Source organism: Mustela lutreola, chromosome 17 (genome assembly GCF_030435805.1).
Source record: "Mustela lutreola isolate mMusLut2 chromosome 17, mMusLut2.pri, whole genome shotgun sequence".
NCBI lineage: Eukaryota > Metazoa > Chordata > Mammalia > Carnivora > Mustelidae > Mustela > Mustela lutreola.
This window is the reverse complement of record NC_081306.1, coordinates 26,352,524-26,364,413: the sequence shown is the minus strand read 5'-3', so window position 1 is coordinate 26,364,413 and position 11,890 is coordinate 26,352,524. Positions and strand designations below refer to the sequence as shown.

Below are 11,890 nucleotides of genomic sequence, written 5' to 3'. Positions count from 1 at the left end.
ATGACACCGTGCTGAGGAGACCAGCTCAGGCAACAGTAGCATCCCTCAGACAGGACTCTAATTTCACAAAGATTGCTGTGCTTTCCCAGAGGGGATGACAAGGCAAAGAGGCTTTCGCTCTATACTGGTTTCACCCTTCGTGCTGCGAACATTAGGCTAAGGCAAGCAGCAACAGCAGCCAAAGGAACCGACTATGATTTCCCAGCGACTGCTATGCGTTCGCAGAGGTTTTCAGCTTGGCACGAACCGCACTTCGCTGCTGCTTCCTCAGAAAGACATTGGGTGTTCACTCTGCGGGGCAGGGAAGAACTGCCGCGGGAGAGGTGGTGCCTCTTGGCATTTGATTTCCCTGGCTCCGAGTTTACGCCCGGGATTCACCTTGCTATGCTGAAATAAGCAGACAAAGTCACAACCCTGCAGCAGCGAGCTTAGCCTAGCATGGCACTCTATGCCTATTACCATCTCCTGGGGTAGATTAGGCTTTGCTTTTTGCTCTGGCTCTAAGGCAGACTCGGCTAGGCCAGTGCCATCACCACAGGAGAGAGGAGGCGACAGGATCCCTGCACACGGCCCGTGCACTGATTATGGAGCTTTTGGGGATTGTGCCCACTCCTTCCCCTTAAACCCCGTGCCTCCTCCAAGCTTCCACATCCTAGAGGAAGACGGCATCTGACTCCCCGTTCTTTCAGGGAGCTGTTTCTGCAAGTTTAGCGTAGGTGCCTGGTGGCTAGCCCAGTCTGCCCCAGGGACAGGTGGCCATGGAGCTGCTGTCTCTTTAGGCAAAGAGGTTCAGGAAAGGCATGCTTTCTGCCCAGACTCCTTGCTATGAGCGGAGCACGCGCCCTGCCCTACTCATGCCCTCCTGTCGCCTTAGCGGCCAGGCTTCTTTCAGTCTGCATTTGCAGCGGGTGACAGTTGTATTGTCACCGGCCGCTGTGCCTGCCAGGGCCGGTTCTCATGCTCTGCAACCTTTTCCAGACCAGAATGCCAACGGCTCCTGCTGTTCTGCCTGGGCAGCGTGCTGCACCTTCCACAGTCATGCTCCTGGGGACAGCAGTGAAAAACGTGTCCCTTTACTTAGGGCTCTTTCCAAAGGCGCAACCGCGCTTCTCTCTCAGGCAGAGGGGATGCCCAGGCATAGAGGATTTCGCTCCATTCGGGTTTATGACACCGTACTGAGGAGACCAGCTCAGGCAACAGGAGCATCCCTCAGACCGGACTCTGATTTCCCAAAGATTGCTGTGCTTTCCAAGAGGGGATGCCAAGGCAAAGAGGCTTTCGCTCTATACGGGTTTCACCCTTCGTGCTGCGAATATTAGGCTAAGGCAAGCAGCAACAGCAGCCCACAGAACCGACTCTGATTTCCCAGCGACTGCTATGCGTTCGCAGAGGTTTTCAGCTTGGCAGGAAACGCACGTCGCTGCTGCTTCCTCAGAAAGGCATTGGGTGTTCACTCTGCGGGGCAGGGAAATGGTGCCGCGGGAGAGGTGGTGCCTCTTGGGATTTGATTTCCCTGGCTACGAGTTTACGCCCGGGATTCACCTTGCTATGCTGAAATAAGCAGACAAAGTCACAACCCTGCAGCAGCGTGCTTGACATAGCATGGCATCTATGCCTATTACCATCTCCTGGGGTAGGTTAGGCTTTGCTTTTTGCTCTGGCTCTAAGGCAGATTCGGCTAGGCCAGTGCCTTCACCACAGGAGAGAGGAGGCGACAGGATCCCTGCACACGGCCCGTGCACTGATTATGGAGCTTTTGGGGACTGTCCCCACTCCTTCCCCTTAAACCCCGTGCCTCCTCCAAGCTTCCACATCCTAGAGGAAGATGGCATCTGACTCCCCGTTCTTTCAGGGAGCTGTTTCTGCGAGTTTAGCGTAGGCGCCTGGTGGCTAGCGCAGTCTGCCCCAGGGACAGGTGGCCATGGAGCTGCTGTCTCCTTAGACCAAGAGGTTCAGGAAAGGCATGCTTTCTGCCCAGACGCCTTCCTAAGAGTCGAGCACGCGCCCTGCCCTACTCTTCCCCTCCTGTCTCCTTAGCGGCCAAGCTTCTTTCACTCTGCATTTGGAGCGGGTGACAGTTGTATTGTCACCGGCCGCTGTGCCGGCCAGGGCCGGTTCTCCTGCTCCGCAACCTTTTCAAGACCAGAATGCCAACGGCTCCTGGTCTTCTCCCATGGCAGCGTGCTGCACCTTCCACAGACATGCTTCTGTGGACCGCACTGAAAAACGTGTCCCTTTCCTTAAGGCTCTTTCCACAGGCGCAACCGCGCTTCTCTCTCAGGCAGAGGGGATGCCCAGGCATAGAGGATTTCGCTCCATGCGGGTTTATGACACCGTGCTGAGGAGACCAGCTCAGGCAACAGGAGCATCCCTCAGACCGGACTCTGATTTCCCAAAGATTGCTGTGCTTTCCCAGAGGGGATGCCAAGGCAAAGAGGCTTTAGCTCTATACGGGTTTCACCCTTCGAGCTGTGAATATTAGGCTAAGGCAAGCAGCAACAGCAGCCCACAGAACCGACTCTGATTTCCCAGCGACTGTTATGCGTTCGCAGAGGTTTTCAGCTTGGCAGGAAACGCACGTCGCTGCTGCTTCCTCAGAAAGGTATTGGGTGTTCACTCTGCGGGGCAGGGAAGAAGTGCCGCGGGAGAGGTGGTGCCTCTTGGCATTTGATTTCCCTGGCTCCGAATTTACGCCCGGGATTCACCTTGCTATGCTGAAATAAGCAGACAAAGTCACAACCCTGCAGCAGCGAGCTTGGCCTAGCATGGCACTCTATGCCTATTACAATCTCCTGGGGTAGGTTAGGCTTTGCTTTTTGCTCTGGCTCTCAGGCAGACTCGGCTAGGCCAGTGCCATCACCACAGGAGAGAGGAAGCGACAGGATCCCTGCACACGGCCCGTGCACAGATTATGGAGCTTTTGGGGACTGTCCCCACTCCTTCCCCTTAAACCCCGTGCCTCCTCCAAGCTTCCACATCCTAGAGGAAGACGGCATCTGACTCCGTGTTCTTTCAGGGAGCTGTTTCTGTGAGTTCAGCGTAGGTTCCTGGTGGCTAGCGCATGTCTGTCCCGGGGACAGGAGGGATGGAGCTGCTGTCTTCTTAGGCCCATAGGTTCAGGACAGGCATGCTTTCTGCCCAGACTCCTTCCTAAGAGTGGAGCACGTGCCCTGCCCTACCCTTCCCCTCCTGTCTCCTTAGCAGCCTGGCTTCTGTCTCTCTGCACTGGGAGCGGGTGATAATTGTACTGCAGGCTCTCCTGCTTCGCAACCGTTTCCAGACCAGAAGGTTAATGGCTCTTGTTCTCCCCGGACAGCGTGCTGCACCTTCCACAGACATGCTCCTGGGGACCGCACTGAAAAACATGTCCCCTTCCTTAAGGCTCTTTCCACAGGCACACCGCGCTTTTCTCTAAGGCAGAGGGGATGCCCAGGCATAGAGGATTTCGCTCCATGCAGGTTTATAACACCGTGCTGAGGAAACCAGCTCAGGCAACAGGAGCATCCCTCAGACCTGACTCTAATTTCACAAAGATTGCTGTGCTTTCCAAGAGAGGATGCCAAGGCAAAGAGGCTTTCGCTCTATTCGGGTTTCACCCTTCTTGCTGCGAATAGTAGGCTAAGGCAAGCAGCAACAGCAGCCCACAGAACCGACTCTGATTTCCCAGCGACTGCTATGCGTTCTCAAAGGTTTTCAGCTTGGCACAAATCGCACTTCGCTGCTGCTTCCTCAGAAAGTCATTGGGTGTTCACTCTGCGGGGCAGGGAAGAACTGCCGCGGGAGAGGTGGTGCCTCTTGGCATTTGATTTCCCTGGCTCCGAGTTTACGCCCGGGATTCACCTTGCTATGCTGAAATAAGCAGACAAAGTCACAACCCTGCAACAGCGAGCTTGGCCTAGCATGGCACTCTATGCCTATTACCATCTCCTGGGGTAGGTTAGGCTTTGCTTTTTGTTCCGGCTCTAAGGCAGACTCGGCTAGGCCAGTGCCTTCACCACAGGAGAGAGGAGGCGACAGGATCCCTGCACACGGCCCGTGCACTGATTATGGAGCTTTTGGGGATTGTCCCCACTCCTTCCCCATAAACCCCGTGCCTCCTCCAAGCTTCCACATCCTAGAGGAAGACAGCATCTGACTCCACGTTCTTTCAGGGAGTTGTTTCTGCGAGTTTAGCGTAGGCGCCTGGTGACTAGCGCAGTCTGCCCCAGGGACAGGAGGCCATGGAGCTGCTGTCTCCTTAGGCAAAGAGGTTCAGGAAAGGCATGCTTTCTGCCCAGACTCCTTCCTAATAGTGGAGCACGCACCCTGCCCTACTCATGCCCTCCTGTCTCCTTAGTAGCCAGGCTTCGTTCACTCTGCATTTGGAGCGGGTGACAGTTGTATTGCCACAGGCCGCTGTGCCTGCCAGGCCGGTTCTCCTGCTTCGCAACCCTTTCCAGACCAGAATGCCAACGGCTCCTGCTCTTCTCCCCGGGCAGCGTGCAGCACCTTGCACAGAAATGCTCCTGGGACCCCAGTGTAAAACGTTTCCCTTTCCTTAAGGCTCTTTCCAAAGGCACAACCGCGCTTCTCTCTCAGGCAGAGGGGATGCCCAGGCAAAGAGGCTTTCGCTGTATGTGGGTTTCTCCCACCGCGAGACTGGGCTCAAGCAAGCAGCAGCAGCCCACAGAACATTTCTCAGCGAATGATGTGCTTTCGCAGAGGCTTTGGCTTGGAGCGAACAGCACTTCGCTGCTGCTTCCTCATCAAGGCTTCAGTCGCGTCAGGGAAGAAGAGCTACGGGAGAGCTGGTGCCCCTTGGGCCTTGCTTAACCGAGCTCCATGTTCCTGTCCTGGGTTCACCCTGCCAGGCCGAACTAAGCAGATACAGCCACAGCCCTGCAGTAGCCTGCATAGCCTAGGATGGCACTCTATGCACACTACCATCTCCCAGTGTAGGCATCGCTTGGCCTTTTACTCTGGCGCTCAGGCGGATTCTCGGACTAGGCCAGTGCTTTCCCCACAGGAAAGGAGAGGTGACAGGATCCATGCACACCGCCCGTGCACTGAATAGGGAGCTTTGGGGGACCTTCCACACTCCTTACCCTTAAACCGCATGCCTCCTCCAAGCTTCCACATCCTGAAGGAAAGGAAGACGGCATCTAACTCCCCATTATTTCAGGGAGCTGTTTCTGCGAGTTCAGCATATGCGCCTGGTGGCTAGCGCATGTCTGCCCCAGGGACAGGTGGCCAAGGAGCTGCTGTCTCCTTGGGCCCAGAGGTTCAGGACAGGCATGCTTTCTGCCCAGACCCCTTCCTAAGAGTTAGCATGCACCCTGCCCTACTCATCCCCTCCTGTCTACTTTGCAACCTGGCTTCTGTCTGTCTGCACAGGGAGCGGGTGATAATTGTATTGCCGGCTCTCCTGCTTTGCAACCGTTTCCAGACCAGAGGGTTAATGGCTCCTGTTCTCCCCGGACAGCGTGCTGCACCTTCCACAGACATGCTCCTGGGGAACGCACTGAAAAACGTGTCCCTTTCCTTAAGGCTCTTTCCACAGGTGCACCCGCGCTTCTCTCTCAGGCAGAGGGGATGCCCAGGCATAGAAGATTTCGCTCCATGCGGGTTTATGACACCGTGCTGAGGAGACCAGCTCAGGCAACAGGAGCATCCCTCAGACCGGACTCTGATTTCCCGAAGATTGCTGTGCTTTCCCAGAGAGGAGGCCTGGGCAAAGAGGCTTTCGCTCTATGCGGGTTTCTCACATCGTGCTGCGAATATTAGTCTAAGGCAAGCAGCAACAGCAGCCCTCAGAACCGACTCTGATTTCCCAGCGACTGCTATGCTTGCGCAGAGGTTTTCAGCTTGGCGCAAACCGCACTTTGCTGCTCTTTCATCAGCAAAGCTTTGGGTGTTCGCTCTGTCGTGGTAGGGAAGAAGAGCCGCGGGAGAGCTGGGGCCTCTTGGACTTGCTTTCCCGGGGTCCAAAATCACTCTCGGGGTTCACCTTGCTATGCCGAAGTAAGCAGACGCAGTCACAAATCTGCAGCAGCGTGCGTGTCCTAGCATGGCACTCTATGCCTATTACCATCTCCTGGGGTAGGTAAGGCTTTGCCTTTTGCTCTGGCGCTCAGGCAAACTCGGGATCTAGGCCAGTGCCTTCACCACAGGAGAGGGGAGGCCACAGGATCCTTGCACACGGCCCGTGCACTGGCATGGGGTACTGTGGGGGACTGTCTTCACTCTTTCACCGGCACACCCCCTGCCACCCACATCGCTGCCACATCTTGGTGGAAGACGGCATCTGACTGCCCGTTTCTCCGTGGGGTTGTTTCTGGGAGTTCCGAGTATGGCACCCGGTGGCAAGCCCAAGTCTGCCCTTGGGACAGGTGGCCAAGGAGATGCTGTCCCTTTGGGACCAGAGGCACAGGACAGGCCTACCTTCTGCCCAGACTCCTTCCTCAGAGTGGAGCACGCGCCTCTGCCCTAGAGATCCCCTCACGTTTCCTTAGCATCCAGGCTTCCATCTCTCCGCACAGGGAGCGGGTGACACTTGTCTTGCCACCGGCCTGCTGTTTGTGCCACGGCAGGCTATCCTGCTTCCCGAGCGTTTCCCGACCCCAAGGCCAACGGCTCCTTGCCTTCTCCGGGGGCGGCATGCTGTGCCTTCCCCACCCTTGGCTTCTCTCTCAGGCAGAGGGGATGCTAGGGCAAATGGTATTTCGCTCCATGCGGGTATCTTCCACCGAGCTGCAGAGACTAGCTCAGGCAAGCAGCAGTAGCATCCCCAAACCCAACTCTGATTTCCCAAGGAACGCTGTGCTTTCCCAGGGGTGATGCCCAGGCAAAGAGGCTTTCGCTGTATGCGGGTTTCTACCACCGCGAGACTGCGCTCAGGCAACCACCAGCTGCCCGCAGAACATTTCTCAGCGAATGCTGGGCTTTCGCAGAGGCTTTGGCTTGGAGCGAACAGCACTTCGCTGCTGCTTCCTCAGCAAGGCTTCCGTCGCGTCAGGGAAGAAGAGCTGCGGGAGAGCTGGTGCCTCTTGGGCCTTGCTTTCCCGGGCTCCATGTTCACATCCTGGGTTCACCCTGCCAGGCAGAACTAAGCAGACACAGCCACAACCCTGCAGTAGCGTGCATAGCCTAGGATGGCACTCTATGCACACTACCATTCCCAGTGTAGGCATCGCTTGGGCTTTTACTCTGGCGCTCAGGCGGAATCTCAGTCTGGCCAGACCAGCCCTGGGAAACAGTAGCAGCGCTCAGACTGGACTCTGAGTTCCCAAAGAATGCTGTGCTTTCCCAGAGGGGATGCCAGGGCAAAGAGGCTTTCGCTCTATGCGGGTTTCTCCGATCCTGCTGCGAATACTAGGCTAAGGCAAGCAGCAACAGCAGCCCTCAGAACCGACTGATTTCCCAGCGACTGCTATGCTTTCGAAGAGGTTTTCGGCTTGGCACGATCCGAACTTCGTTGCTGCTTCCTCAGAAAGGCATTGGGTGTTTACTCTGCGCGGCAGGAAAGAAGAGCTGAGGAAGAGCTGGTGCCACTTGGGATTTGATTTCCGGGCTCCAAGTTTACGCCCGGGATTCACCTTGCTATGCTGAACTAAGCAAAGTCACAACCCTGCAGCAGCGAGCTTGGCTTAGCATGGCACTCTATGCCTATTACCATCTCCTGGGTTAGGTTAAGCTTTGCTTTTTGCTGTGGCACTCCGGCAGACTCGGCTAGGCCAGTGCCTTCCCCACAGGAGAGAGGAGGCGACAGGATACCTGCACACGGCCCGTGCACAGATTATGGAGCTTTGGGGGACTGTCCCTACTCCTTCCCCTTAAACCCCGTGCCTCCTCCACGTGCTAAGACAAGTGTCACCCGCTCCCTTTGCGGAGTGATTGAAGCCTGGCTGCTAAGGAGACATGAGGGGACGACTAGGACAGGTACGCATGCTCCACTCTGATGAAGGAGTCAGTGCAGAAGGCAGGCCTGTCCTGTGCCTCTGGTCCTGTCCTGTGGCCTCCTTGGCCACCTGTCCCAAGGGCAGACGGGCTTGACCCCAGGTGCCATACCCGGAACTCGCAGAAACAATCCCATGGAGAAACGGGCAGTAAGATGCCGTCTTCCACCAAGATGTGGCAGCGTTGTGGGTGTCAAGGGGTGTGCCGGGGAAGGTGTGGATACAGTCCCCCACAGTTCCCAAACCCAGTCCACGGGCCGTGTGCACATATCCTGACGGCTCCTCTCTCCTGTGGTGAAGGCACTGGCCTAGACACCGAGTCTGCCTGAGCGCCTGAGCAAAAGGCAAAGCCTTACATACACCAGGAGATGGTAATAGGCCTAGAGTGCCATGCTAGGCCACGCACGCTGCTGCAGGGTTGTGACTGTGTCTGCTTAGTTCGGCTTAGCAAGGTGAACCCCGGGCGCGAACTTAGAGCTCGGGAAAGCAAGGCCCAAAAGGCACGAGCTTTCCCGCGGCACTTCTACCCTGTCTCGACAGAGCCAACGACAAAGCCTTGCTGAGGAAGCAGCAGCGAAGTGCGGTTTGCGCCAACCTGAAAACCTCTGTGAAAGCATAGCAGACACTGGTAAATCCGAGTCGGTTCTGTGGGCTGCTTTTGTTGCTTGCCTTAGCCTAGTATTCGCAGAACGATGGGAGAAACCCGCATAGAGGAAAAGCCTTTTGCCGGGGCATACCCTGTGGGAAAGCACAGCATTCTTTGGGAAATCAGAGTCGGGTCTGTGGGATGCTGCCTGCTGCTTGCCGGAGCTAGTCTCCACAGCACGGTGTCATAAACCCGCATGGAGCGAAATCCTCTTGGCCTGGGCATCCCCTCTACCTGAGAGAGAAGCGCGTTGATGCCTGTGGAAAAAGCCTTAAGGAAAAGGACAAGTCTGTCACTGCAGAGCGATGGAAGCCTGGCTGCTAAGGAGACACGAGGGGAAGATTAGGGCAGGGGAAAGGGCTCGACTCTGAGGAAGGAGTCTGGGCAGAAAGCCTTTGGGCTCAAGGAAACAGCAGCTCTTTGGCCACTTGTCCGTGGGGGAGTCATGGGCTTGCCACCAGGCGCCTACCCTGAGCTCGAGAAACAACTCCCAGAAAGAACTGGCCATCAGGTGCCGTCTTCCTCCAGGATGTGGAAGCTTGGAGGAGGCACGGGGTTTAAGGGGAAGGAGAGGGGAAAGTTCCGCAAAGCTCCCTGTTCAGTGCACAGGGCAGTGTGCAGGGATCCTGTCACCTTCCTTTCCAGTGGGGAAAGCGCTGGCCTAGTCCGCGAGTCCTCCTGAGCGCCTGAGTAAAAGGCCAAGCGATGCCTACACCGCGAGATGGTAGTGTGCATAGAGTGCCATCCTAGGCTACGTACGCTACTGCACGGTTCTGGCTTTGTCTGCTTAGTTCGGCCTGACAGGGTGAACCCAGGATGGGAACATGGATCCCGGAAAGCAAGGCCAGGAGGCACCAGCTCTCCCACAGCTCTTCTTCCCTGATGCGAATGAAGCCTTGTTGAGGAAGCAGCGGCGAAGTGCTGTACGCTCCAAGCCAAAGCCTCTGCGAAAGCACCGCATTCCCTGAGAAATGTTCTGCGGGCTGCTGCTGCTTGCCCGAGCCCAGTCTCTGGGTGGGAGAAACCCGCATACAGCGATAGCCTCTTTGCCTGGGCATCTCCCCTGGGAAAGTACATCTTTTGTTGGGAAATCAGAGTTGGGTTTGGGGATGCTGCTGCTTGCCTGTTCTAGTCTCCACAGCAGGTTGGAAGATACCCGCATGGAGCGAAATTCTCTTTGCCCTAGCATCCCCTCTACTTGAGAGAGAAGCGTGGTCGCACACTTGTGTCACCGCGGTACCCAGGAGCAAGTGTGGGAAGGTACAGCACGCCACCCCCGGGAAGAGAAGGTGCCGCTGGCCTTAGAGTCGGGAAAATTGAACAGCCACATGCAGAAAAATGACATTGAATCATTTCCTTACACCATACATGAAAATAGACTGGAAATGGATGAAGAAGTATAATGTGAGAAAGAATCCATCAAAATCCTTGAGGAGAGAGCAGGTAGCAACCTCTTTGACCTCAGCAGCAGCAACTTCTTCCTAGGAACATCACCAAAGGCAAGGGAAGCAAGGGCAAGAATGAACTATTGGGATTTCATCAGATCAAAAAGCTTTTGCCCAGCAAAGGAAACAGTTAACAAAGCCAAAAGATGACTGTCAGAAGTTATCTGGGTGAAGATATTTGCAAATAACATACCAGATAAAGGGCCAGTATCCAAAATTTATAAAGAGCTTATCAAACTCAACACCCTAAGAACAAATAACCCAATGAAGAAATGGGCAGAGCACATGAACAGACATTTCTGCAAAGAATACATCTAAATGGCCAACAGACACATGAAAAAATGCTCCACATTACTCGGCATCAGGGAAATACAAATCAAAACCAGAATGAGATACCACCTCACACCTTTCAGAATGGCTAAAATGAACAAGTCAGTCAATGACAGATGCTGGCGAGGATGTGGAGAAAGGGCAACCCTCCTACACTGTACGCGGGAATGCAAGCTGGTGCAACCACTCTGGAAAACAGCGTGGAGGTGCCTCAAAAAGCAGAAAATAGAACTACCCTATGACCCAGTGATTGTAGTACTGAGTATATACCCTAAAGATACAAACGTGGCATTCTGAAGGGGCACATGCACCCAAATGTTTATAGCAGCAATGTCCACAATAGTTAAACTATGGAAAGAACCTAAATGTCCTTCAACAGATGAATCAATAAATAAGATGTGGTATATATGTACAATGGAATACTATGCAGCCATCAAAAGAAATGAAATCCTGCTATTTGTGATGACGTGGATGGAACTAGAGGGTATTATGCTTGGCGAAATAAATCGATCTGAGAAAGACAACTATCCTATGATTTCCCTGATATGATGAAGTAGAGATGCAACATAGGCGGTTTCGGGCGTACGAAAAGAAAAATAGAAGATGGGATTGGGAGGGAGACAAACCATAAAAGACTGAATCTCACAAGACAGACTGAGGGTTGCTGGGGGGAGGTGTGTTGGGAGAGGATGGTGGGGGTATGGACATTGGGGAGGGCAAGTGCTATGGTGAGTGATGGTGAGTGCTATGAAATGTGTGAACCTGGTGATTCACATACCTGTACCCCTAGGGATAAAAACACATTATATGTTTATAAAAAAATTTAAAAAATAATTTTAAAAATCCATTAAAGAGAAAACACATATTGCAAGCCCAGAGCTAATCTCATATTCAATCAAAAAAGTTTGAAAGTTTTCCCCTTAACGATCAGAAAAAAGACAAGTGTATCCACTTTCACTACTCTCATTTGACATACTACTGGATGTCCTAGCCAGAGAAACAAGGAACACAAGGAAATAAGAGACTCCAAAAAAAAAAAAAAAGGAAGAAGTAAAATTTTATTTTTTTGGATAACATGAACTTACATGTTAAAAAATCCTAAAAACTTCACAAAATATTTTGAATAAACAAATTTAGTAAAGCTGCCAAATACAAGATCAATATATAACAGACAAGAATTTTGTTTTGTTTCATTTCTTTTTAATATGGAATGCTTCCCAGTTTTTCATGTCATCCTTGTTTAGTGATCACGCTAATCTTCTCTGCATCATTCCAATTTTAGTATATGTGCTGCCAAAGTAAGCACAAGACAGGAGCATTTTAACACTCTAATGATGAACTATCTGAAAAAATAAAGAAAACAATCTAATTCACAATAGCATCAAAAATAATAAAATACTTAGGAATAGATTTAACTAAGAAGATGAAAGATCTGTACTCCATAAACTATGACATTGATAAAGAAATTGAAGGAGACACAAACGGAAAGATAGCTCATATTTATGAATGGCAAGAATTAACATTGTTAAAATGTC

General features: G+C 53.2%; 1 non-coding gene across 1 annotated transcript; it reads right to left on the bottom strand.

The window, feature by feature from the left end:
* Positions 1-11,554: 11,554 nt before the first annotated feature.
* On the bottom strand, positions 11,555-11,661 carry LOC131820271 (U6 spliceosomal RNA). Its single transcript, XR_009349565.1, has one exon. It is a non-coding gene; the product is annotated as a U6 spliceosomal RNA (small nuclear RNA).
* Positions 11,662-11,890: the final 229 nt, after the last annotated feature.